The 23507-nt window shown below is 35.6% G+C and overlaps 1 protein-coding gene and 1 non-coding gene across 4 annotated transcripts in view; both read right to left on the bottom strand.

Annotated features, from left to right (window-relative positions):
- Positions 1-23507, bottom strand: part of MAGI2 (membrane associated guanylate kinase, WW and PDZ domain containing 2) — a 1408091-nt gene that overhangs the window by 770673 nt on the left and 613911 nt on the right. The gene's annotated exons all lie outside the window — the stretch shown is intronic.
- Positions 15535-15698, bottom strand: LOC114508280. Its single transcript, XR_003685524.1, has one exon. It is a non-coding gene; the product is annotated as a U1 spliceosomal RNA (small nuclear RNA).

Below are 23507 nucleotides of genomic sequence, written 5' to 3'. Positions count from 1 at the left end.
TCATTTAATATTATTGTTGTTGCTAACAAGTGAGAAGCAAATATTTTGTGTATCCCCATGATTTTCCATCTCATCCAGGGATATTTAGCAGTGGAAAAGTGCCACTAACTCTGTGTACCATTAACTGTAGTTTAGGTAGCTTTCACTCTAGTTCACAGAGGTACAGTTGATTTGATCAAATTAGGAAGCTGTACCAACTACTATTCAACTAGTCATGAACTCCATATATTATTTTGTTATTAGGTCTGTAATGTATGGTCTCTTGAGACATTTGTGATAGCTGACTAGCAGGCAGAAAGTACAAAGTACACAATTTTTAGAAAGCCAGAACTTGCATTTTGGCACTAAGCTAATTATTTATTCTTCTTAAAAATCATTTATACCTGCTTTATGTATAAATTGCTATCTTTTTTCCTAAATAAATATTTCCAGTATTTCTATGGACCAGTTCTTTCAATTCTGAGATAAATGTACTTAAAATTTCAGCCCTGGCTGGCGTAGCTCAGTGGATTGAGTGCGGGCTGTGAACCAAAGTGTCACAGGTTCAATTCCCAGTCAGGGTACATGCCTGGGTTGCAGGCCATGACCCCCAGCAACTGCACATTGATGTTTCTCTCTCTCTCTGTCTCCCTCCCTTCCCTCTCTAAAAATAAATAAATAAATAAATGTACTTAAAATTTCTTTTAAGTATGCAATGTAGTTGTCAATTAAGTGCATGTTAAATATAGATATAATATTGTTCTTATGTGAAATCAAAACCAATAAATAGATCTTATCTGATAGTGGGAAATATTCTCCCTGAGACTTATAGTTATTACATTTACAAACTACAGACAATCAAAATATTGAGAAAATTCTGTTCTCTTTTCAATTGTATAAATTGTTGCTTCTAATATGAAAAATCCTACTTTTGATGGTTTATGTATGTGTGAATTAAGTGATCGGTATATTATTCGGTTGTACATGGGGTGTGCACATAAATCACTTTTGGGTTGGGAACTATAGTTAATGTTTGCAGAGCCTGGATCTCTGGCTCATAGGCTGCATGACAATTTTCATTAAAAGACACAACTCATATCTTTTTGACTGTTTATGTCAAATGAAGACATTTTCAGTAACCGTTAAAAGTATCCTGTTCTTCTTAAAGATGGTTACTTGTATGGGCATGCATGCATAATTATCATAGGCAATAGTTAGTTTGATTTTCCCATTCTAAGAGAATAAAGGCAGAAAGAAAATTTTTGCTTTGGGTTTTTCTTTAGTCTTGACTAACCAGCCTCAACAGATGTTTTAAGGATGGCTTTTGAATACAGCATGGTGTCAAAGATACGAGTTTAGCAACCCTGATTTCACCACTTCCCAGCTGTGTGGCAGTAGACAAGTTATTGATCTGTAAAACAGTGATGATATCTGTTGCATAGAGTTCTCAGGTGTTAAATGAAATAACACCTATAGAAAGCTAAGCACAGTGCCTGGCATAGCATCAGTACCACCAACTTTATTACCACTCTCATCACCAATACCACCATTATCATGGCATCATTATCATCATCATTATCACCACTGTAGTCACCATCACCAATCATAATCATCATACTCCTCCTACTCAACATCATCACCAATATTTGTCCTGTACCAGACACTGCTCTAAATAAGCACATAATAAATAGTAGCTTCTTTTACTATTATTTTTGTTGTTATTATTATTATATTTTCTTTTACTGGTTTTCAGTTCATGACATTCTGTATTCTGATGCTATTATGTTGATGGAAAACATACTGCTATGTTCTAATAGGCCTTAATCAAAACAAAAGCTTACACTTAAATACCTTTCAGTAATAAATTAAAAAATAACTTATTTCCCCTTCCATAGTCTTTTCAGGAACAAGTAAGTCTCAGGATCAGACTCTGCACATGTAAGGTCATCCCTGGATAATTTCTAAATCCTCTGAAGGTAACCCATCATGCATTAAGAATCCTCATAAGAATCTGCTTCATACAACTGAAGAGACCAAAACAGAAGTAGAAGTGCTTTCTGTACTGAGTGGGCATAAACAAGATTCTGTGTTGACAGCTGTCCTATATGGATCTGCATTTCTGATCTCAAAATGAGTCATTCCACTTCTGACTTCTGAGAACCAGGCTGAATTGTGATCTTTTATTTTCTCCACCAGTTCATGCTTTTCCATAACTCTTCATCCATTTCACCTCATGAACCCCATAAAATGGACATAAATAGGGCATATACAGGGTTTCCTGCTTTTCAAGACACAATCAACTTCGGCTGAGCCGAAAGTTAATTGCGGCTAAGACAAAATCGTGGAGTGCAAATTGCTGTCATACTTTCCTTCTCCTGGTCTTCAAGGCACTCAGTGGCCTTTCTCCATTCCCTTCAGAGTCCTTCCTGATTTTGATTCTCATCTCATACCACATCCAAGATTCAGTAGAATACACTGTAAATTCATATGTGTTACCTGAAATAGGGATACTTACTGTCTTAATGACTCTGATGGTTTGTACAATCTCTTAAAATGAAAATATTCCTTGGACATAGAAACAAAAATTTCTAGAAAATTTAAACAATGGCCAATTTACATTTGTTTAAATAAACTGAACTCAATAGAGCTTATTTCTTCCAATGCCCAATTTCAAATCATGAAGGAGTAGATGTAAAGGGGCCACATGCTAAATCTGACGAGCTCAGGGGAGGCCTGTGTGTGGTGGCCTTATTAACAGAGACATCTAAAGTAACCACAAAGGATTGGTCTGAAATTAAAATTTATTACTAAAAACATTTTATGGCAGGTAGTTTTGTCATAAGTTAAAATCTTTCCTGACAAAAGTCAATCTTTACCTTAATTAAGCCTGCTTATTGTCTTTTTTGCATCTACAATAACATTCCTTCAGAATGTCAAAGTAATTATTTTTTTCCAGAAATCTCAAAGCACTGATAGCACACCAGAGCTGCAAAGTGGAGACCACAAATCCCCTCGTTGTTACTAATTGTTGACTATTAACTACCCTGCACTCATCTATGTAAAAGAAGTATGTGTTTATCATTTTTACTTTTAACCCAATCCCAGAAGTTCCCCCACTTTGCTTTCTCCTGCCTCCCTAATCTATCACCAATGGGTTTCATGTAAACCACTTATGTCTTCTTTTTTCTATTATAATGTATAAAATAAAGTGTACACTGCCATTTTGTGGAGCATTTCCACTTGCTTCATGGCAATTGTCATCAGTTTGGCTCAAATAAACTCATAAACATTTTTAAAGGTTTGAACATTTCTTATGTTGACAAAAGAAAATGAATAGGGTGGGAGGTATGTATTTTGATTTGACTAACCTAGCATTGGCAAAACAGTGGATAGGCACCTTGATTTTGAATCATAACTCCACCAAAAATCAATTGCGTATCTTTGGACAAGATAGCTTAAGTTCCCTAAGCTTTAATTTCCTTATCTGTAAAATAGAAAATACATCTAAAAGTAAATGCGATCATAAAATTGCTAACACAGAATCTGGTACATAATAGGCACTCAGAAAATAAAAGTTTTATTCTTGTTCCTCCTAAGTAGTCATTCACCTATTAAATATATTAAATAGCTTCTTTTCTTTTGATGGGTCATTCTTTACAGGTTACAAAATGTGCCCACATTGCTTTAGGTCACCTGGTATTTACATTAGTGTCTTTCAGCATAAGAAGTTTCACTATGCAAGTAAGATGTGCTTTTGCACAGGATCTGAATTTTAGTCAAATAATCTACTTTCCCTGAAGCGCCAGAGCAACTTAAAACCAAAACCAAATTAAATTGTATTGAAAAAGACAGAGAAAGGACAGGTAAACTAAGAGAGGACAGAAGAGAGAGAAAAAATAATTATCTAATCAACCTAGAGGCTGGGTGATGGTACTTTATCATAGGGGAGTAGAAAGAGTTCAGCTGAACACTATTAAGGATTCAGGACACCTGACCTTCAAAATTACATTTAATGTCAATGACTATCTCTACAAAATGAAAATACTGAACTTTTCTGAAGATCTCATCCAGCTCATAGATTTTGATTTCATGGAAAACTAAAGAAGTAAAAAATTTCTGGAGGACTTGTCCATATTGAATTCCATTAAGGTTATGGTCCCTTTGTGGGCTCCCATTGACTCAGCCTGATTCTTTGCCAGACACTGCTACATGCTCTACCTACATCATCCCATTTAACCCCCATGGTAATATTACTTTCCCCATGTTAGAGAGGAAGAATTTTCAGTTCAGTGAGTTTAAGAGACTTTTCCTAGATCAAAGAGGCAAAAGGACTGACATGAATTAAAAGCAACTTTCAATACAAAGGCCCAGGTACTTTTTATTGCACCATGCTGCCACCCTCTGGGACAGAAATTAAGAATAAACCTATATACAAATCAAACATTATTTGAATGACTCTGAATTAATATTGTAGATAAATATGAAGCTGCAATTGTCATGGAAATTTGGGAAGCATGCCCTGTTATGGCAGTGAGGTGCTGCTTATTATTTAACAACCAACTCTATAAAAAAACAAACAAATTGACTTGTTGCATTTGCCAATTTTATAGAGTAAATATGTCATTATCAACAATTTCAAAATATCAAAGTCACTGAACTGGAGTCGGGAAGAGATGCACACAGGTAGCCCTTTCCGGCCAGAGCAGCCATCTCCAGCACATAACTCTGTGCTTGTGCAAACCTGAATTCATATGTCGCTTTCATTTTCTTTAAAAAAAACAATAACAAGGCAATATATTAGTCTCAATGCTCTTCAAGTAACTATGAGTGCCATGTGTTTTAATCATGCCCTAATCAGTTTCCCCTTTTGGCCAATTATCAATATACAGTTTACTAGTATACCTCTTAAAATTTCAAAATATAATTGTCAGCAATTCCAGCAAATAAAAGAAAGCAAACCCCCAAGCTCCTAATCCTGAACTTTTTACTTTTTTCCATATACTGGGTGGTTATTATGTCACTTTCAAATGAATACTTTTTAAGATTTCTTCAGGGATGTGTGAAATTTTCAAGGAACCTCAAGGCAGGGTTTCTCTAGCAAACCAGCAGGTGACCACTGCAGTATTTGTCCAGACTGTCTCAGCAAAAGGCCACCAGGGAACCCTGAACAGAAAGGCAAAACAAAACTATCTCATGGCTTTGCATTCCTCATTTCTTGTCTTAAGGTGCCATAACGGCTCAAATTCCTCTGGAATAAAAGCGATGTGACTGACAAGCTGTAAGGAAATTACATGCATAATTCACATGGCACCGTGAGCAAGCAGAGGAGTAGGCATTTGTGTTGACTGCCTCATAAATGATATTCAGATAAGTTGTTTGAGCAATGATTTCTGATTGCTGAGACAATTTACTTTATCTTACTCATTTCCTTTGATTGTAAGATGCAGAAGTAAGAACAGAGCACAGGGTTAAATGTGAAGAATATTCTATGTAAGAAAATTTGCACAAATGCTTGAATTATTGCCCATATAAATGGGCAGAAATTTCTGCCCACCTACTAAATAAAGGGAACAGAAAAAAGGATACTTAAAGCCTCATCATTATTTAAAAGAAAATGAGACTGAATTGAGGAACACTGCCCCTTTAAAAATTATGATAGAGGAGAGCAAAAAACCCTAAAATTTTCATTGTTATCTGCAGCATAATATGCTTACATCTGAGGACAGCCTACATAGTAAAAAAAAAGCATTAGAAAGTTAAAATAAATAATAACGTTTTCCAAACTAAGCAAACAAGAAGAGCAGAAACAGAATTCTGGATATGGAGAGTGTTTTGATGGGTGCCAGATGGGAGGGGGGATGGGGAAATGAGTGGAGAGGTGAGGGGATTAAGAAGTACAAACAGGTAGTTACAGAATAGCCATGGGGATGTAAAGTACAGTGTAGGAAATGGAGTAGCCAGAGAACTTATACACATGACCCATGGACATGAACAATGGTGTGGGGATTACCTGAGGGAGTGGGGGATGCAGGGTGGAGTGGGGCAGAGTGACAAAGATTGTAACAACTGTAATAGAATAACCAACAAAATATTATTAAAAATAATGTTTTTATAATAGGAGAAGTTATGCTTTGGGACTATACTACAGCAGAGATGCTAACATCAGGAAAAATATCCTCGCTATTAGCGTAGTAGGTACCAGAATGGACAGCTGAAAGAAACTGGATATTGGACTGTGAAGAATTTTTGCTTTGAAATCTCTAACAACACAATGTAAATTATCATTCACTAACTGTTATTTTTTTACTAAAAAAAGTTAATTTAGAGTAACCCCTTAGAGTTTCTTCCTAAATAATTCTTCAAAAGTCTACATTGCCTTAACTGTAGACAACTTCATAAATGATGAAAATAATGGAAAGAAAATTAAAATAGAAGCATAATTGATTTTTCAAAATTTGAGGTGTCTAAATTTTAGATTGTTAACTTAGAAAATAGACTTCAAATATTATTAAGTTAAAAATAGCACAAGATTGAGTTAAAGATGAGGTTCTTCCAACTCAGGAGAGTAATAACAATCAGGTAATAGAGTCAATCAGGGCAGCTGGAGTAAAAAAAGAGAAGTATTCGTCATACATTCCTTATGTAGAACAAACAGATCTTAATAAACAAGCTGATACCTGGTCATGTACAAGGACAACTGGAGGGTGACTTGTTCCCAGCTTGGATTCACTTTCCATTCTTCCCTGTCTTGATTTCATATTGGCTACCCCACCACCTTACATTGTAGAGTCAGTGAGGGAGGGGTTGGTCCATTGATAAAGGGGTGGGGAAGAAATGAGTTTGATTTGGAACAATTTCGAGTTTGGGGAACCTGAGACAAATCCAGTTGTTAGATGTTAAAGGGGTCAGATCTTGGAATGTAGATTTAGGAACCATCCAGGATATAACTGATTCCAGGAAGGGACCAGGAGTAAGAAAAGAAAAAGAGAACATTAATATTTGAAGTACAAGGAAAGGGTTCAGAGCCATTAGATAACACTGAGAAAGACTGAGAGGAAAAAAAAGACAAAGATGATGTGTGTCCAGTTGTCTGTGGTTCAAGCAGATGAGGCCTGGGAAAAGTCTGATAACCTGGGTACTTAACAAATTATTTGCAAACTTTGAGAGTTCTGAGAAGGTTACTCTGAGGAGAGATGGAAGAAGAGAAAATAAAATAGTAGTTGCTTCTAAACATGAGTATCTCTCAAAATCTTCTTGATAGCTTTAAAAATACATTTTCTTAGGTCACTTCTTTGGAGATTCTAATTGCACAAATGAGGTTCATTCTTGCCTGTCAGTTCTTGAATTTTGACCATACTCTAATGTGACTTTTACTGTAGTACATTTTTTACATTTTTATTCTCATCTTTCAACTAGGCTACAAACACTTTGAAAGTAAGAACCACATCTCAATAGATACTCCCTAATATGCATGGGCTAAGTGGTCACTTTAATACTGCTGTTTAAGATAAAAATCACCCAGGTGGTCAGTTAAAATGACTATAGAGACTTAGTCACATACTTGAACAAAGATTACAGTACCTTTTAACATCAAAAGAAAAATTTGATGCTAAAATAAAATCTAAAGTGTGTCCTGAAATGACCAACAGCAGGAAAAAAAATGTTTTTTAGAATGATTTTTGACATAAAGCCATGTTGGATTTATTTTTGGAGGTTGTTGATTTGACTTAGAGAAGGTTAAACATGCCACTCATATAGTGTGTATGTTCACATGATGTGAAAGAACGTAATTATAGCTGTCCCTTGATAGCCTATTCATTTACAGCATTATTTTGGAAACAGTAAGTTTTTTTAAATTGGTTTTCAGTGTTTTTGGAAGGAAGTTCCACTGTATAAGAGTTTTGGAGCTTTGCCCCCTATGGATTTTCTCCGCTGGAATTCAATATAACATAATTGAATTACAATGGGTGAATCCACAAGGTGCCAATTTCTGGCTCTCAGGTTAAGGAACTCTCTTCTTCAGGCACCCGTGCCTACCAGTGCCGAGTCCCAGGCACAGGGCTTGGAGAGTAGTCCTGTATCAACGAATACCTGTGCTCATTAACAAATAGCAAAATAGCTACTATAATGAAATCACATTTAATTTTAGGAACTTCAGAAAAACTCATCACATTTCTTTTCTAGCACACAACATGTGGCCTACTTCTTTAAAATGTCAAGCATAAAGACACAGATTTTATTTAAAGATCATGGAAACACTCCTTTCCTTCTTTGATCGATTCTAAGATACAGTCTTTTCCCATCAGGGAAAAGTTACGTTGACCACATTTTCAGAAAGCTCATGCTACTACTTGCATTGTCATAATGAATCAGGGAACTTTCAAAGTCGTTATTTCATGTGATCATTATGATCATCCAATCAGGTAGCTAAGGCAAGTATAATAAATCAGTATTTTTCAGATTAAAAATAAATCCTGAAACTCAGAAAGGTTGAGATTAAGTGTAAATTAGGTTGAGTTTTTTTCCCTGTATTTTTTCTTAGCATTTAATAATGCAATAGCTAAGAACTATTATTTACAACATGCTAAAGTTTCTAGCTAGGCATGCATGGTGACTTTTCTTCATATTTACATGTAAATCTATGGGGAAAATGTATCTATGAGCCTTCATTTACATTGATAGCTATATGTTTATTAATGTAAAATGTACACAAAATTCAATCTAACCAAAGAAATAATGAGGCTAACACCCTAGAGCTTTGTTACATCATTTTAAAGCTTTCTAACTTTGAAAAATCAAAACAAAATGACACCAATTAAAATATTTTAAAATGATATAAAAATCTATATAACAAGAAAGTTTTTAATTTTGTTCTGCTCTAAGTTAGTTTATTTAAAAGTATACAAATAAGCCCTGGCTGGTGTGGCTCAGTGGACTGAGCACCAGCCTGTGAACCAAAGGGTCACTGTTTCGATTCCCGGTCAGGACACATGCCTGGGTTGCTGGCCAGATCCCTATTGGCAGGGCGTGTGAGAGACAACCACACATTGATGTTTCTCTCCCTCTTTTTCTCCCTCCCTTCCCCTCTCTAAAAATAAAGAAATAAAATCTTTTAAAAAAGTATATAAATAAGGTATGCAAATATGAATTTGCAAACAAAATAGAGATGGAATATTTTTATTTTAGAAACCATTTTTACTGGTTGCTCAGACTAATAGTACAAAGTTGTGTAAGTGTTCTAGTTTAATGTCCACAAATCTAGAAAAGTCCTAAGAGGTATTAATGAGAATAAATTAAAGAACAGTATTATTTTAAAAGAAAACTATTGAATTAGAAACTGTTAACAACAGCTTTGCACAATGAATTGTCATCATGTTAAAAAGACTGCCTTTGACATACTCACTTGTCTTCTCTGGGCACGTATATAGCTTTTTATTTTTTTGTACTCTGTTATTTGTTTTCTTTTTTGGGGATTTAAAACTATGTCATTTACTCACATAATTGCTCCTCTTGTGGCCATGTCTTTACTCCTCACATTTGAGAAAGCTAAGCTATTTATTTTTCCTCTTTCCTGTCCTGTAGGTGAGTCATCTAACCTATTTGATCTAAGTGACCCTGTCTATAAAGGAAAAAGTTGGACAACATGTCCTTTATGATCTATTCCAATTTTGAAATTCTATGCAGTTGCAGAGAAAACCTGAAGGGTCCCACAATGTGCTGCAACACTGAAGGACAAGGAGGAAGAGAGATTTTTTTCACTCTGTGCAAATGATGCTAGGACATTTCCTTATTATTTCATATTCTAGGCAAGTATATATTGAGCATGTGAGACAGAGAGACACAGAGAACTGGTGAAGCAGAGAGACAGTGAGGCCAGTAGAGAAAGAGACAGACAGAGAGGTCTACTGGACATTTATGAATTGCATGCATATTAGAGGTGGTAGATAAATACTATTACACACCCAAGCCTCCCCAACTCCTGCCAAAAGGCTCCTCTCTCTTTGTTAAAACAGCTCTACAATTCCATGTACTTGGAAAAAGTACTGTGATCTAATCCTTTCCTCCTCCTTCTCTTTCTCTCCCACAGCAAGCCTGTCAGCCATACCTTGGAAACAGATCCAGAATCTAACTCTTTTACACTACTCCCACTATCAACAAGCTTCCTTTACGTCTAACCTAGATTATGGCAGCAAGCCTAACTGGTCTCCTCCTTTCTGCTCTTTTCTTAGCCAGAGTATTGACCTTGTTAATAAATCAGATCCTATCAGTTCTTTTAACCCCAAAGACTTCCCATCTCAGAGTAAAAACCAATATCATTACATGGTTTTTGAGTCCTTCACAATTTGCTGGCAATTCCCAGCACCTCACTCCCCTTTGTCGCCTACGTTCTGGCCACACTGGCCTCCGCATGGTCCTTCTGAAACAGCAGGCAGCCTCCACCCTGAGACCTTTGTGATTACTGTTCCCTCTGCCCCTAATGCTCTTCTAGCTGCTCTTCACCAGCTTCCTTATTCTTTTTCAAACCTTGGTTCCAAACAATTTCACTCCTAAAATTAAGCCATTTCTGACTATTTCACCTAACTTTTATCTCTCATTACCCATCCACCACACACACTCAAATTCCTCTTTCTTGCTTTGTAATTTTTCTTTAGACTTATCACCTAACATACTGCTTACAATTACATATTTGAAATATTTATTATTTTTATTGTGTGATACCTCACTAGAATTTGTGGTACCTCACTTAATAAGACAGAGATTTGGGTGAGTTTTGTTTACTTCTATATCGTCAGTGCCTAGGACAGTGCCTGGCAAATAATCAGCCTTCAGTATGTATTAGTTGAATTGAGTTGAATTGGATCTAACAAGACAATGGAAATTGTGAACTGTGCCTTGCCCTGAAGAGGTCAGGCACTGCGTAAGTGATTAGGACAGCAGAGGCCACTTTTTTGTAAAGAGAGGTATAAGCCACTTGGGAATAAGAACCTACTTTGGGGAGTATCACATTCATTCTTCTCAAGTTACAAATGAGCAGCTAAGGTCACAATAAGAGTTAGCAGAAGAGCACAGGGTTAGCCTGGTCCTCAAGCCTTTCTAGTCCAAGACTCTTTTTAAAGATGCAAACCATATCCCTGGCTGGTGTAGCTCAGTGGATTGAGTACGGGCTGCGAACCAAAGTGTTGCAGGTTAGATTCCCAGTCAGGGCACATGCCTGGGTTGTAGGCCATGGCCCCCAGCAACCACACGTTGATGTTTCTCTCTCTCTCTCTCTCTCTCTCTTTCTCCCTCCTTTCCTCTCTAAAAATAAATACAAATGAAATCTTTAAAAAAAAGATGCAAACCATTTAATTTTCAGGTTTCATCAGAGTATAACACAAGCAAGACCAAAAAAGGATTTTTCTATTTTTCCTCAATTGCTATCAAATCATTAAGTTAATATTAGCCATAGTAAGCTAACAGTCAGATAAAATTCCCTATATAAAAATCCCTTATTAAGAATTAATGTTGCATAACCATAAAACCACATTTTAAATTCTGAAATTGCAAAAAGCAACAGTTTTCAAGATGGTGTGAAAAGTGGGTGGAGATCTAGATGATAAAAGAATGGCAGGATGTTGGCAATTGATGGTGCTAGGTGAGATACAGAGTTTATTAAACTCTTCTGTTTACTTTTCATATGTTTGAAACTTTCTATAGAAAAAATTTAAGCATTAAAAATAAACTGTAAACAAATCACAGAGTGTCACTCATCTCACTTTTTAGTTCCTTAAAAAATAGTTATAACCAAGTAAGCTACCATTTTCTTCATTCTCTGTTTTTGCTTTATCTTTTCTTTATTCAGGAATAAAGAAGTGGTCTCCTGCATGTGATGCCAAAGCACAGGTGGAAACGAGGGACCCTGAATAAACATGCTCACTGTAGTGGTCACCTTTACAGTGCTTCTCTGTGAAAACAAGTGTGTTTATACCTCATGGGATCAAATCACCATGCTTTGCTAGAACAAAACCCTGCATATTCCCTCCCCCATGCCCACTTAAAGGAAAAATAATAATAAAAATGTTTGTGTAGCTTAATCATTTTTTTATACCAAAGAGGAATTTCTCCTCTGTGGCTTATTTATCACCAATGTATTCTTATAACCTTACCTATTCAGACTCTTAGCTTTTCCTTTTTGGATATGATACTTGTTCAAAGTGCACTTTCATCCCTTCTGTAGCTTTCAGGTTACTTCATTCATCATTTCATTTCATTTCATTTCATTTCATTTCATTTCATTTCATTTCATTTCATTCTTTATATTCTTGTTTTAACTTTAGGGCTCTCCAGCATTATAGCATCTCACAAATTTCCTTCATTTTGCTCTTGACTGCCCTTTCTCTGCAACCTCTTCATTTCCATTATGGACACCTATCTTTGCCCGTAAAATCAAACAAGCAATAAAAAAACACTGAGTATAATTCAGTTTCATGTATATGACTAATAGATGTATGATCCAGTTCTGCTTTATTATAGTTGAGAAGTTAAGAAAGTGCTACTCTTCACACTTTTCTATTAAGGGATTCCCTTTTCCCTTCAGGAAGGCTTCCCACTAATAATTCCATTTAGGTCTCCTTTCCTCTTACTGTTTGAATATAGTTATGGTGTTCTGGGAAATATTCTTGTATGATGTCACTCCCTTGATTAAAGCCCTTCAAGAACTTTCCATTTCAGTTTATATAAAATCCACTTCCTTTCTTTCCGAAGGCCATGTAAGGTGTAGTTTGCTTTTGTGGCCCCAGGTGAGGCTCCTTCTTCCTCCTGGGTCATTGACCAGGTCTCGCTGGCTTTTCCTGAGCTCCTTCTGGCATCCTATCTGGGGCAGGCTCCCTGTAGATCCTCGGTCTCAGCCCTTGGTTGGTTTTCTTCCTAGCACTAATAACAGTTGGTTTTTATATATTTGGTTCATTTGTGTGCTTTTACTTTCTAAAAAATACTCTCATTATATTATAAACTCTAAAAATCTATTTGTCTACCATTCTATCCCTAAGACTTAGGCCGAATTAAAAAAAAAGACAACTAGGATAAAAGTGTTATGAGTAACATTAATTTGAGTCACGTAAGTCTCACAAACATGTATTTAATTTATTCTTTGTTCATCTTTGGGAAGCAACTTAGGAAATCATTCAATTTTGGTTAATAGCAGAATCCATTAAATTTGAATTCAATTATCTAAATAGCCAATAATTTCCTCTTATTAGTACATGCTTTCTCAGCAAAGATTTAAAATCCATGGAAGATGAGTGATATCGACTGTTATCATGACTTCACTGCCCTTCAAACATTTGACGTACTCTACTGGAGCTAAGCTAAATGGTGACTCTCGCTAGTCCTTTTGGTTAGCACACAAAATCTATCTGTGGTACAGTACAAATACATATTTTCAAAATGGGTGTGGTAGTCATAGTCAGGATTTATTTCTCTTAAATAAAAATTGTTACAAGTAGGTCCCATATCGGAGGCAGAAATAAACACCCAACTTGTTTAATAATTGCAAACATGGAAAATATGTATTCATGTTTTCAATTCTATGTGGACAGAAATATTGAGAGAAGGGGCCAATCAATAAATTAACCAATCAATAAATAGGTCTATAGATAGATAATTTAGGATACTATATGTTTCGCATGATAAAATATTACTTAATCAGTAAAATACAACAGGTGTATTTTCTCACTTCTGGAAATCTTAGTTCTGGGAATCTTTGATTTTATTTATTTTTGTTTATGCATTTGTTTTGGGGTCCCTGAATCTGTCAAATTGATATTTCTCCATATGTCGAGAGCAAAATGTTTCTCATATATATATATATATATATATATATATATATACACACACACATGCACACACACACACACACACGAGTCAAAAATACACACAAACACAGAGTGGTTGCCCTACTTGATTATCTAAGACCTGATATGAGGCCCTGTTCTAGGCCCTGGCTGGATAGTTCAGTTATTTAGAGCATCATCCTGATACACCATGGGTTCAATCTCTGGTCAGGGCATACACAAGAAGCAACCAACAAATGCATAAATATGTGGAACAACAGAATCAATGTCTCTCTCTCTCTCAAAATCAATAAATTAAAAAAAATAAAAATAAAAAATAAAAATACTGGCTCCAGTATTTATTTAATTACACTCTCTCCTTTGAAGTTAGGCACTATCTATGAAAAGCAGGGTAACAAAGCACATGGGATTCATAAAAGTGAAAGAAGACAGATTCTTGATGAAGATTTGTTAACAGATCACTTTTCTCCTAGAGCTCAGTGTCATCAGGTTTAATAATAATAAGACTAACACCAATATAAACAATATTGTCAAACAAGTGCTTACTACATCAGGTTCCATGTATACTAATATCATAAAGTGAAGTTATTATGAATGTTATACAAAAAAATAAGCCTTGGGGAATAAAGTGACTAACCCAAGGTCCTGTATCTAACTCAGTATTTGAGCTTGGATTCAAACCCAAGATGTCTGACTCTAATATACATTATACATTTCTAATATACATTAGAAATCTATAATACTAGGAGATGAGAAGATCAAAAGGCAAAACTAGCATGCTGAGAGAAAATAACATGTCTGAATAGAATTCTATGATAGAAGCCTCTGGGAGTGGTCCACCATAGCAGAAAAATAGACAAAGGACAGGTTAAATAGCTCATATAAAGGGAAATAGAAATAGGCAAAAAAGAAAGAAAGAAGAAAGAAAGAAAGAAAGAAAGAAAGAAAGAAAGAAAGAAAGAGAAAGAGGTTAAATTTACCAATAATCAAAGAGATGCAAATCAAAACAAGGTAATATTAATTAAAATAAGGTAATATTTTCTGTTTGGGGAGGTATAAATTATTTTTCCTTATATTGAGAAATTGCTGAGAAACAGGCACTATTACTACGGTACAATTTAGTAAATTTTTCTGTTACACATTTTCTCTTTTGAAGGTTTATCTTTAAAAAACAGAGATATAAATAATTATATATCAAGATATCACTACAACATTTTTAATAGCTAACCTTTAGAAGCAAGCTTGATGTACAAAAAAAAAAAGGAAGGGGGTATTAAATTACTATGACACATTCCTAAAATGAAAAATTATATAGTTGCTATTATTTTTTTAAGATTTTATTTATTTATTTTTAGAGAAGGAGAGAAACATCAATGTGATGTGCATGAAAGATACATCAATTGGTTGCCTCTCACACCGCCCCACTGGGGACCTGGCTCAGAACCCAGGCATGTGCCCTGACTGGGAATCGAACCAGCAACCTTTCATTTTGCAAGCTGGTGCTCAATCCGCTGAGACACACTAACCAGGGCACAATTATTTTTTAAAATATGAGAAATTATCTCCAGTTTATTTTTTTTAGAAAATACCTTACATGTTGTACACCAAATGTTCATAGTGATTTGCTCTTTTTGGACAGATTTGTGCTGAATTCTTCCTACATTGTATAATTCTGTGATATCTAAATTTCCAATGTGGACATTTATTATTTTTTTTTCTTTTCCAGAGGAGAGCATGAATGCAGTCCCTTATTTTCACAAATTATGCAGTTTAGTGTCCAGCATTTGGGGAAATCACAGGAGTCAGCACCCTTGGAGTGCAATGAGTGAGCCTTATCCTGGGAAAACCACCTTCATGATCTTGGTATCTCCCATGCCAGGTAAGTCTATTGTGGACATATATTACTATTAATGCACAAAGTGAATATGTATTTTTTCCTTCAGTACACTTTAAAAAATGCTTATCCCAAAGTATCTAAATCAAAATATGTCATTAAGAATAAGCCTAGATTCTTTATTATACCTGTTAAGAATTAGAAAAAAATATGGGAAAGTTTAACAAATTCGGGTTAAGTTTGAACACAGATTTTATCTCTCATTGGCTGTGTAACTTTCAGTGAGTTACTTATTTACCATATTGTGACTGTGTTACATCCTTGGGGATTACATAGGGAATCATTGAGAACTAAACATTAGTGCTTTCCATCATGATCATATAGGAAATGTTTGTGTAGACATATTTCCAGTTTCCTTCCTTACAATATAGTGAAGATGCAATTACAATTTATAAATATTTTGACTTTATATAAATAATATGGTACATAATTTTCTACAGTTGCATTTTTTAATAGTAGATGAGCTTTCCCACAGTGGCACCACTATAGAACTTCAAAGGAGAACAGAAGAGGCAAGGAGACCTGGACTAGAAACGAGTGTGGAAAGAGGTTTGTGTTAACAGTGTTGGGAACAGCATATGCTAAATCCTTATCAGGGCAATTTGAATTCTACATAATTAAGAATGAAGTCATTCCATTAGTACAGATATATATTTCCTTCTAAAATTTTTTGATAGTTGGCTTGTTTCTTACACTTTTCACACACATTGTTTAAATAACCAAATCCACAAATACTAATATTCTACTATGGGTTTCATATGTATAAATGGTTAACTGAAAATAAAAAAAAAAAGTAATTTACATACAATGAAAGAGCAGTAAAAAAATATATCAGCCCAATACAAGTACCTTGTAGGTGTGTAGGTGCAAACAACAAAACAGACTAAATAAAAAAATTTTAGACTTGCAGTGTACTGTTTACACTCTTTCTGAGAAAATATGCTTGAGTTAGAATTTACACTTCCAAACAGCTTCTTTCTTTCTGTTCTTTTTTTTCAAGGAGAAAGCAAGAGAGAGAAACATGAATATGTGGTTACCTCTCACACACCACCTACTGGGGACCTGGCCCACAACCCAGGCATGTGCCCTGACTGGAAATTAAACCAGTGACCCTTTGGTTCATAGGCCTGCACTCAGTCCACTCAGCTATACCAGCCAGGGTGAGAAGTTTCTAAAATAGTGTTATAATGTAATATGTCAGATCACCAATATAACCAGCTCCCTGTCTTTTAGGCATATAGTACATTTTCCAGTTGAAATTAGACATACCCATGTGATTGGCTTGGGCCAAATATAAGACTGAGAGTGACACGTGTCACTTCCAAGCAGAAGTTTTAAGAGCTTGTGTGCAATTTGCACATCCTCTCTTTTTTTCCTCTGCCACTGTGTCCTTCAAAAATCCAGATGATAGCAGCTCTATCGGCCTGAATCCCAGAGACTGGGACATAAAGGAGAGCCTTCGATGGCAGGTACTATGAATGAGGGGAAAAAGTCATTATTTTATTTGTAAAAAAATTTTAAGTATTTTTATTGAATATGCTATTACAGTTTTCCCAATTCCCTCCCCTTTTATCCTCCCCTTCACCCTGCACCCCAACCCTCCAGTTCATGTCCATGAGTGGTACATGTAAGTTCTTTGAGTTCTCTGTTTCCTATACCATCTTTTATCTCTCCCCATCTCTTTTATGTCTACTAATTATGCCTCTTCTTCCCTGTACCTTTTTCCGTATTCTTTTCCTTCCCCTCCCCACTAAAAACCCTCTATGTGATGTCCATTTCTCTGATTTTGTTCCTGTTCTAGTTATTTGCTTAATTTTTGTTATTTTTCTTTTCTTTTAGGTTCATTTGTTGATAGTTGTGAGTTTGTTGTCCTTTTATTGTTCACATTTTTTATCTTTTTTTTCTTAGTTAAGTTCTTTTAACATTTCATATAATAATGCCTTCGTGACAATGAACTCCTTTAACTCGACCTTATCTGGGAAGCACTTTATCTACCCTTCCATTATGAATGAAAGCTTTGGTGGATAGAGTAATCTTGGATGTAGGTCCTTTCCTTTCAAGACTTTAAATACTTCTTTCTAGCCCCTTCTTGCTTGTAAGGTTTCTTTTGAGAAATCAGCTGACATTCTTACGGGAACTCCTTTGTAGCTAACTGTCTCCTTTTCTCTTGCTGCTTTTAAGGTTGTCTCTTTGTCTTTAATCTTGGGTAACTTAATGATGATGTGCCTTGGTGTATTCCTCTTTGGGTCTAACATCTTTGGAACTCTCTGGCCTTCCTGGACTTCCTGGAAGTCTATTTCCTCCGCCAGATTGGAGAAGTTTTCCTTAATTATTTGTTCAAATAAGTTTTCAGTTTCTTGCTGTTGTTCTTCTCCTTCTGGCACCCCTATAATTTGGAACATTTCAGGTTGTCCCAGAGGTTCATAAGTCTCTCTTCACTTTTTTGAACTTTTGTCTCTTCATTCTGTTCCAGTTGGATGTTTATTTTTCCCTTTTTTTCCAAATCATTGCTTTGAGTCTTGGTTTCCTTCTTGTCACTGTTGGTTCCCTGAATATTTTGCTTTATTTAATTTTGGGTATCTTCCATTTTTCTTCATTTTTCAACCAAGCTCATTCAGTTCTGTCAGCATTTTGATTACCAGGGCTTTAAATTCTCCATCAGATAGGTTGGCTATCTCCTCATCACTTAGCTCTCGTTCTTACGTTTTGCTGTGTTCTTTCATTTGGGTCATATTTGTTTGTCTTGGTGCAGTTAATAAATTGTGAGGGGGCGGGGCCTTAGGTATCACCTGGGCAGGACAGCCCTTCTTGCTGTGCTGTGACACTGCCTGTGGGGAAGGGGCCAGAGAGGGAAAAATGCAGCTGGGCTGCTTGTCTCTAGCCCACTTTCCAAGGAACTCTTGTGTGAGACTGGGAGTTTCTCCCACTGTGGCAACCCCTGCCATAGTCCATGGTCAGCTCTGAGTCTAAATTTCACCTTCAGCCAGCCCTGCCTGCACAGTCCGCTGCCTCACCGCAGAAAAACTGTCACTGTTTTAAAACAATGGTTATCAACTTGGGACAGTTACCATCTTCCATTCCCAAAGAACATTTGGCAATATCTGAAAATATTTTTGGTTGCCACAACTTATATGAGGTGTGTGTCTAGTGGCATCTAGTGATAGAGTTCAGTGATGACGATACAATTCTTACAATGCGTGGGACAGCCCTCCACAATAAATAATTAGTCAACCCAAAATATCAATAGTGTTAAGTGTGATAGATCCTATTTTAATCATGGAGATAGGAGGACTTTTGTTAGTTCAGGGTAAGTTAGGCCTTTCTGACTGATACATGATTTGATATTTGGAAATCTATTGATACAGTTTTACCATAATAATGGGGAAAAGGAGAAAAATATGATCATCTCAATGGATTTAGAAAACTCATTTGATAAACATTCAGTATTTGTTGGTAAAATAAGAAAACCATAGCTATATTCTTAATTTCATACTTGAATATCACAAAAACATTTCTCAAAAGCCAAAATTACAATTAATTTTGAGCTAGTAAAATGAGCCCACCAAATCCCCCAAACAGAAGTAATGTAGTGATTCCATTGATAATGGTATATAAAATAATATTTCTTGCTTCAGGAAATATTGCTCATATCCATTAATAGGATCAATGAACACTTTCTGGGGACTCCTGCCTGGTGCAGGAGTTTAGACTAGATCTATTTTATCTTTTCTCTGCAGTTCTAAATTTGGGCATGTTGAAAGGTAAATTTATTACCAGAGCTGTGTCCTATAATATAAGTAGATGCTACTTGTAACTAACAAATACAAAATATTTGATAATAAAATATTCTAAAAGGTGGGTGGCTTCCAGTTTATAACTTGTGACATATATTTTATAATATTTCTTATACTGAGTAAGTCCCCTTGGTAGGGATCAAAACTTGAAATTAGAACTATCTAAGACCAGGACCAGTAGGGACTCATACACTCTGATAATTACACTGGCAACACTCACTACCTGGCTAATCCTGGGGTGATGATTCAGCTGAGCTTCTTGGTAGGTGCTTTCTCAGAGTCCCATTTATTCTCAGGAGTTCAGCAATGAAGCTCTGATAGAAATGGTAGAGCAAGGAACACTTAAGGAAGATTAATTATCATGGAAACCACCCTTTGCCTACCACCCCCATCCCACACCCTGTAATTTACTAGTCAAAGACTATTTTGGTTATAAAATTGTCAATGAAAAAAATTTTTAAGATTTTATTTATTTATTTTTAGAGAGGGGAAGGTTGGGAGAAAGAGAGGATGAGAATCATCAATGTGTGGTTACCTCTCGTGCACCCCATGCTGGGGACCTGGTCTGCAAACCAGGCTTGTGCACTGACTGGGAATTGAACTGGTGACCTTTTGGTACACAGGTCTGCACTCAATCCACTGAGTCACACCAGCCAGGGCTCAATGAAAATTTTTGAGACAGATAATACAAATTTTAGAAGTAGTTCAAATGTCCATGGAAAAATGGAATAAGGTTCTGTTTGTACCAGAGAGGTACCAGGTAAGAAGATAGTTTCTTCAGTCTAAACTTTATTGACCTTAAGAAGCCTTTACTAGTTCAATTTATGCAAAACAAATTCTCCTAAAGGAATATTTAGATCTTGTTTTTTAAAATAATTTGGTTTTATATACTTAAGAAATTATGAACCTCATATATTTGTATTTATTACTGTTAATAATCAATTTTTGTGTTTTATGGAGAAAATACTTTTTTCAAGAATGAAACTCCAATTTAGAAACACTGAAACTCTTGGAAATAAGGGATTACCTTATCTTAGTTATTCATATAATCAGAGTAAAAGTTGAAGTTTATCTGTATCATGCAGTAACAAAAAGCAACCTGTCTTGGACAATGACCACCTTAATGTCTGTTTCTTTCTTTAGTGTATTTTTAAACAAGGTTCAGAAACCCTAAATTCCATAGGGTGAATCAATAGCGAACTAAAGTCAGCTTTGGTAATTGTGGTGCTCTCATCTCAGGGAGGGGAAAAATAAACAGAGAATGGAGCTTTTTATTTCCGTGATTTAATCTGTTTTGCTATTTATTTGAACAGATTTTAAAAGTATCATTGAAATATTATTTTAGTAATATTTCATTTATAATAACAGAAATAGAAAACCAGATATGCTAGTCACTTATGAGTATAAACTAATGAGTATTTATTATCAACATAAAGGAAACTGTTATCAATGTTCAGATATATTATGCTACATTCTTGCTATATACATCAGGAATGTTTTATCAAAATCAATTGCAGAGTTTCAACAAGACAATGGTCGAAGCCAAGGGACTGTATAGCATGATGGAGAAGAGAGGGTAGTCAGGCAAAGTTAGTTCTGTTAGAGAGCTTTGTCCAAAAGGAGAGGCTCCCAAGAGCAGTTCATGGAATATCCTGATTGAAGTTAAGAGCCAGGATGCATGACAAAAAATGTGTCATGGTTTTCAGTTGTAAATAAACATTCCAAAGAAACCTAAAAAAACATATGTTATCTTGTATGACCAGATTCATACAATGGCACAAAATACAGACTGTTTTATTTTTTTCTGTTCAGTTTTTTTTTTTAGATAAGTGTTGAGGAGATAAAAATTAACTGAAATGTCTAACAATTTGTTACAACACAATGTAGATCAAATGCCCAGGGAACAAACTCCAGTTTTCACTTTTGATAATTCCTTAAATGCAGTGTTTATAATAGCCTCCATTCTGGGTTGCTAATAAATCTGTGATCATTAATTTATCTTATGGGAGAAATTACTCTAAAGTTTCAACTATCCACTTTTGTATCAACCCAACATTGTAAATGACTATTAGTCAATGAATTGTCTCAAATAGAAAAAATTTCAGTGATACAAGTTGTTCTTATGTTGATACCAACAACAAAATTAAGCCAAAAAGAAAACAAAATTTGTTGGTTTATTGAATTTTCCTATCATCTTTATAAATAAACTGGTTATCTGTTGATGCACTTGAGGCCTCTCTCTGGGATGTTATGGGCTGGAATGTGCCTGATAGGCTGCATTATCTTGCTGATCCTTGTTATTTTTTTCATTTTGTTTCTTTTCTTTATTCTTCTCTTTGAGATTGGTCTTCGGAGAATTCAGGCTTCCAAGTGAATATGACTGACAGACCACAGTCTTCTGTTCGTACCCCAGTGGGGAAAGGCCCCATGCCTTTCTTTGATATTTAGGGACCAAAATTGTTAAAGGATAATTCTCTTTCTGAACTGTACCCAGTAAAATGGGCAGACAGAAGGCTGTGCAGTGTCCACGCTGAGCTCACATTACTCATTCTTACTCCAACCAGGAAAATCTAACATGCAGTTTCAGCAGAACCACTGAGTTGGAAATTTATACTGTGGACTAGCAGATGAATTCTAAAGGCCTTTGTCAAACATCCTGTTTCTTTATAGTTCATAGCTTGCAAAAAGACAAAAAAAAAAAGACATAAGTGGTGCTATTCCAACTGCAATTTCCATTTTTGTGAATGACTGCCAGTGCCCACATTAGGTCTCTTGGAGGCAGCTATGAAATTGCTGGGGTTTAATAATAACAGTAACTTTTAAAATCTATTTTTTTAACTGGTCAGGACAGGTCTTTATCTGTCTTTGCAGGTGTCCCTTTCATATCTTGCTCATGTTTTGCTAAACATGTGCCTCATGTCATACAGCTCTGAGAACATAGACAGTGGATGATGATTGGGTTTAGATATGTTTGCTGATAAGAGCTGTGCAAGGGGCTGTCCAATGACGACTCTGCATGCTGTGTCAGAAAGAAGCACTGGAAACACGGAATTCTGTAAGTGTTGCCTGGCTTGGCCTTTTTGAGAACCAAATGTGAACTGTAATACCGGAAGCAGAAGAGAGCCCTGAATTTAGAACTTAATGTGAACATCAAAACGGTTTACTGAAAAGGTCTGAAGCTTCACTTAATAATGAGAATATTTTATACATCATTGTGTACAACACAGTCAGTAATACATATGGATTCTGTTATCTGTTTTCTCTTTTCTGAGGAAGTGTTGGAAAAACCTTAACCCTTGTGGCTTAGGAGAGAGATTTGTTCCTGTTTAGATTCTCATCTGTGTGGGCATCATTACTCTTTTTCTATGAGGTTTAATCTGAGGAAGAATGTTTGCTTCTTATACCAGGGCAGTGATCTTTGCTTTTGCTCTTCCTTAAAATTTAGCCTCAAAATAGTAGAGTCTTGATCTCTAGGAAATGCTTTGCTCGTGTATGCTTCAGGTTACTGATTGCTGATATGTGGTGGTGTTACTTTCTGACTTTCTTACCCAACTACTTCAGGTTTGAGAATTTTCTACCAATTACTAGCTTTCTATGGGATCAGCTTTTTCCCATAAAACATTCCTGAGTATCGCAGTCTGTGAAGAATATGTAATACAAAACATCAACACAGTGATTGGGAACAGCATTCCTTCTGGGCAGAAAGTTTATTTTACTATTTAAAACACCTAAAAACAGATCTTCCGTTACACAGAAGTACAAATGTCAACACTTTTTATATAATTTCATTAAACTTATCTATCAGCTCCATGGTACGATTAAACTTTTTATAGTAAATATTTTGAAGCTCCCACCACTTTTTAAGACATCCAGAATCCACGGATCTAGAAGCTCTAATACCCATAGATTCTGATTAAATTCAGTAATATTATTTTCTATAGAAAATTGAGCATCAGGTTTGTCTGGGTAGACTAACTTTTATAATAAACAACCCCAAGATATCAGTGG

Source organism: Phyllostomus discolor, chromosome 10, assembly GCF_004126475.2.
Source record: "Phyllostomus discolor isolate MPI-MPIP mPhyDis1 chromosome 10, mPhyDis1.pri.v3, whole genome shotgun sequence".
NCBI classification, from domain to species: domain Eukaryota; kingdom Metazoa; phylum Chordata; class Mammalia; order Chiroptera; family Phyllostomidae; genus Phyllostomus; species Phyllostomus discolor.
This window is presented reverse-complemented; position numbering and strand designations above follow the sequence as displayed.